Source organism: Durio zibethinus, chromosome 23 (assembly GCF_047325235.1).
Source record: "Durio zibethinus cultivar Kanyao isolate XHJ-2024 chromosome 23, ASM4732523v1, whole genome shotgun sequence".
Classification (NCBI taxonomy): Eukaryota; Viridiplantae; Streptophyta; class Magnoliopsida; order Malvales; family Malvaceae; genus Durio; species Durio zibethinus.
Window position 1 is genome coordinate 10,997,406 of NC_143184.1, and position 6,000 is coordinate 11,003,405.

Sequence of the window (6,000 nt, forward strand, 5' to 3'; positions counted from 1 at the left end):
ACCTTGTTTAGAATGCCATAGTTTAGTCTTCAACTCAAAATTTTAAGAAGAGTTTTCCAGATCAAAGTATGTCTTTTAAACCACTTCCCATATTTCTCTCACAGTTGGTAAAAACAAATAGGCTTTTCCAATTGCTAGCTCCATGGAATTTAAAAGCTACGCAATCACTGAAGAATTCTTAGATCTTCGTGTCTTCAATGTTGGGTCATTGCTAGTTGGTTTCTTTGCCTCACTTGTTAAGTGGTAGAGCTTTCCTTTATCATTAATCATAGGCTTAATTGATTGCACCCATTCTAAATAATTTTTACCATTTGGTTTGTGAATGGTCAATTAGATAAATGGATTTTCAAATCCAATAATATTTACAGCAAAAACACCACCGTTAGCAGCACTTGTGGGTACTGTGCTTTTTTCTCCGATCATAGCTATTTTGACCATCACGGTTTTCAAGTAAAATATCAATACTCTGATACCATCTAAACATAATAAAACAGAACAGAAGAGAAAAAGAAGATAACTTCTTCTTGATTAACATGAGAATTACAAGGATTTAAATAGACTAAAATTTAAATTTTAAAATTTAAACTTTATATCTACCTAACAATCTCATCACATAAATTCAAATCTATTAATATTTAACAGTTTAGATTATATAACAATATCATGATATTTCCACACAAACTTAGAAGACAGTGAAAATATATAAAATATTTTCTTGTCCTTATCTGATATAGCTCCTTTTGACCTTTGCTGTCGACAAACCAAATCTGAATCTATAATTCCATTGTCAGCATCTAGGGGTGAAATACAAAGCTCTTGCCATGTGTGTCAATTTGCTTTTCGTTGTGGTCTTCCATTGTGCTTGCTCATTCATCTTGTATTTGTCTTATTAGAACAGAATATAGCTTTTGCTGAGCATGGCTTTCAATCAGTAACAATGGAATATGTTTATATTTGCTATTCCTTTTTCTTTTTGACTTTGTTTCCTAGCTATTGCACTTGCATTTCATCTTATAGGATCAATTATATATAAATGGCCAATGTTCTGTCATTAAAAATGGCTTCTTTTCTCCTCATAGTTGTCATTTGTCTGTCTGACTAGATCTTTCTTCTTTCCAGCTTATCATACTCTTTTTTGTTCATGGCTTTGCATATACAAACACTTGAATAGACATCAACACACTATTGTTAAGAAGTTTATTTCTCCCCTGCTAAAAATTGTTCTTTTTTTTTTTTTCTTTTCTGATTCAGTTAAGCTCGCTGCTTTGACCCCATGACGATGATCTAATAACTGAAGTCAAAATGCAATGAATCAATTCATTAGCGAAACATGTTAAATGGAGACAATTTTGTAATCTTCTTTGTGAATTGATATCAAAGATATAACATTTGTGGTTTGAATCATAAAAACTTTGCAAAACGATTGCATCTAAGTACTGAAAGAAATAAGCAACATATTGTGATCATATATTCTTGGAAGAAACCTTGGAAAGAAAATATGTTTTGCTTATTGTCTATAAGCTCCATTGAATTCTACCATGTTTTCAGGCTCTCAACCTGGCTACTTGCGATTCTTCGCTTGACCATCGAGTCTCTTTTTGGATTTTCCACTGTTTTCACCACTCTTTTTCACTTCTTTCTTCACCTCCTTGCGTGACGAATAATGCTTGCTAGTATAATCACTCTTGTCAGGCTTTACATGAGTATTGCTATGACTACCTGGACCATCCATGTGTTTGTACTGATGATGACTTGGGGCAGAAGAGGCATCAGATACCATTGAATCATCACTATTTCCTTCACCATCATCGACATCGTCTTTGATATTGTGATTGTTGCTATAATTGTCTTCACTGCATTCAGAATCATCTTGCATAGGAGAGGCTAAGTACCTTGTCCAACCTGATTCACTGCTGCTGCATCCTTCTGTGCTCAGAAAGTGTTTGAAGGGATCCATCAAAAGAGGTTAAAGGTGGCCACCGAAAAGAGAATGTAGAGGTTAAGAAATCAATGCCAAAAGAAGGATGTTATTGAGGAAGAATGAAGCTGGGGAGATTATTGAGGCAAAAAGTATGATCTCTATTTTGAGAGAGTTTTCAAATCTCATAAAACTCTTGTTTAATACAAGCTTTAACTTGGACTCATATAATAGTTGATGACTAGGAGACAGCTTATCGCAACTTCAAGTTTTGTCCCTTTGAATTTGTTCAGTTTCGAGGTCTCGGGTTCAAATCCTGAGATGAACAAGATGAGATTTATGAGATAAGAGAGAATTACCTCTTATTATATAGCTTGTCCATGATCGCATATGCCAAAATAAAAAATGTATATAAATTTTGGCAAAAACTTAGACGAAACAAGATCTCTTCTGTCATAATCATCCTAGTTAGAACATCAGCTTTTTTAGTACAGTTTTACAGATAAAACCATTTCAGTTCAGAAAAATGAAAGAATGTATCTTTACACAAAAACTTCTCTGTCCTGTCACAATGGTGCAGATGAACCTCAATCCTCGAACTGGATGAAATATGAGGCCCATGTTCTCGAGCATGTTAGGCCACAGCCTCCCCACTTCCATGTAATCTTTCTTTTCTTGCATGCCTTCTATTCAGTCTTCTCATCATCATAACTCAGCTTTCCTGGTGTCAGGGTATAGTTTAAGTGAGGTTTACCTGAGATCTTTATGCTTTTGTTCTGTCTTTGTTTGCTGTTATTTGTCTCCTAAGAAAGCTGGCCTGTGTCTTGTTGCTATTGAAATAAAATATGACATGGCGGCCTCATATTTGAGTTTTGGTTATATTTTTAGCCAATCTGAATTTCCTGCTCCAGAAACTCTTTTAGGTTTTCTGAGTTCTATTTGTGGATAACCTAATGTTTGGTCTCCTATATGCAGGAATCATCTCAACTACAAGAAACACCAGATTTCACTGCAAAAATTTACTTTTTTTTTTTTTTGGTACGAATATTAGTTAATTACCATTATTCGACCTGATCCTATGCATTTTGGAACCTACCGTGAAAGAATAAAAAATTGTTTTCACATTTGGACATAGATCAAAGGATCCGTTTTGGATAAATAAGATTAATGCTTGTATTGGATTACACAACCCTAATCATGGATCATTTGCCATTTTGAAAAAAAAAAAAAAATCCATCCCATCAAAATGGACTCAATTGCAAAAAGAAAATAACTTGTATCTAGAAGCCAAATTCTTGTATTATAAGTCTACAAGATGGTTTACTTATTAAAAAATAACTTAAAACTATAATTAATTTCTATAAGTCCTTGCTAATCATAATTAATTTAGAATTCCAAACTAATATATCCAAAATAAAACAAAAAGAATTGACTTATCATATTATTTTTATATTTTTGTTCAATAAATTAAGTCGATTTATGTTTTTGATAAAGAATATAATCGTTTGTTATAATTATTTTTTTTTTTTATATATTTTCTTATTCCGCTTATCACGTGAATCTATGTTTTCAATAATTTAGGTACGAACGCTCAAAATGTTATAATTCACTGAGAAAATCTTTCATATTTTTCATCTACCAAATGTTTCACTCTACCGCAGAGGCAGTTCTTTTTGACTGAGGCCGAAATACAAAATGTTTAATATAGAATATGCAAATCAAATCTTCACTGTAAAATCACATGTAATCTCTATTCAAAAAAGTTGTGGCCTGGAAGTAATTTTGACATGAATCACAAGCATAGTGGCCTTTGCTGTAGATCAGCTGACCAATTAAATTATTCATAAACTCGTATGAAAATCATATCCTACTTAAGTGGGGAACAAATTAGCATTGGACGGTGAAGATTTGACTTGCATATTCTATGCTGAACATTTTGTATTTCGAAATCGGTCAAAAAGAAATATATCTGCAATTGAGTGCAACATTTGAAAGATGATGAATATGAAATATATTTTCCATGAGAAAATATTTTGCAGGTGTTCCAAGTCCGTGCTTAAATTATTGAAAAAATACATTCACTTGATTCGTAGAATCAATATTAACATTTAAATGTTTTATTTGAAACATAAATTGACTTGATTTATTGAATGAAAATATAAATTAAGATGAAATGATGAGTCATTTTTCTTTTATTTTAGATGAATTCATTTAAAATTTTTTAAAAATAAATTCATTTAGAATTTTAAATTAATCAGGATTAGTGAGGACTTATAGAAATTAATTATAGTTTTAAATTATTTTCTAATAAGGAAGTAGATCATCTTATAACACAAGAATTTTGTTTCTAGATACAATTTATTTTATTTCTTTTCAATTGACTCCTGCATTTTGATGGGATAGATTTTTTCTTTTTTTTTTCATTTCAAATTGAAAATGATTCATGATTAGGATTGTTTGATCCAATACGAGATCCGAAGTCCATAGAATTAGACAAAATAATGGTAAGTAACTAACATTCATTACAAACATATAAACCATTGTAATGCATACATATTGCACCGTGTAAATACATCTAAATAAACTAATCACAAGTCGGCCTTAAGAAGAAGCAGCAAAAATAAAAATTCTAATGACTTAGAGGGATTCTCAATTATTAAATAAATTTGGAAATAAATAGATAAAACAAGTCAATTTAAGAAGAAAATTATCAATTAAGGAAAATTTACTTTAATAAGGAATTCAATGTTAATGTTAATAAGGAAATAAATAAAAACTAATTAATAATTTAATTTAATAAAAATATCATTAGTTAAGAATGAAATAGTTAATTAATAAATTATTAAGGCTATATGTTTATTATTTATACTTTTGGAATTCGTTCTTTTTAATATAGATATAGATAAAATGCTATAAAAATTCAAAAGTTTCGTACATTGGATCTTGTTCAATGTCCAATTAAATAGAATTGAAATTGGGCTAAATTTAATTTTCGAATCCTACAAGTTGAGGATACGTGGGTTTCTATAACCATTAATCCTCAGTTAAGCCGATGGCGCACCTCCCGACTCGAGTCGGTTTAATATTCGAACCGTTTTATACGGTTGGCTTGACAAAACCAAAGATTGATTCACAGGTTTATGAAAAAACCTGTTATCAGTTGGATTTTTTATTGACTCGTATCAATTAAATATGATTTTCAAAATGATTTTAAAATCATACTTAATTTAATTGTTTCATATTAATTATTTTTTAAAATTTTAAAAAATTAAAAATAGAGGAGATTACCTTATCTTTAAAATCAAGACAAACCATCAAGCCATTAAAAGATTTATAAATTCTTTTCAATTTTTTCGAAGATCATTTGCCAACCAAAAATAATGAAAGCTCAAACTTAAGTGGTTTGTATCCAAATTTTAAAATTTAATTATTTGTCTCAATATTTATTATCGTTTCATATTATTTATTGATTTTTGCATTATTTTCACTAAAAATTATTTTTCTTAAAAGAGATTAAAATAAAAATAAAAACATTTTAAAAAACTAAAAATAAAAAAGCATTATAAGCTTAGTGTTCCTTGTAATTTTTTAAATGATAAATGAATATTTTAGTTTTTATATGATAATTTTTTAATTTATAAAATTAAAAAAATTGTTATAGACCTTACAATTTTATAAACCACAACAGTGTAGGCATTGGTGCGGGTAAATGGATTGGGTTCAAGTTGCTATTTTGCCCCATAAGGGGGATGTTTTTCTTTAATCACATTCAGTTTGGGCCACGAAAGATAAAATCTTAGAGCCCTTTCATTTAAGAGAACTAAGGATCCTTTATGCGCCAGTCATTGCCAGGTGCTCTTTGCAAAAGGATTTGTAATAGGAAGTCAATCTCAAACACCAACATTTTATTTTTCAATATAACAGCGTTTTAAAACACAGAAGTCATATTTCACAAAAAAAAAACACATGGACGTCATTAAAATAATTGAAAATTAATGACGTTTGTAAATAAAAATACTGCTACAAAATATGAAAACACGCTTTATTTTTTTCTCTGATGGTCCAAACTTTTATATATTAAG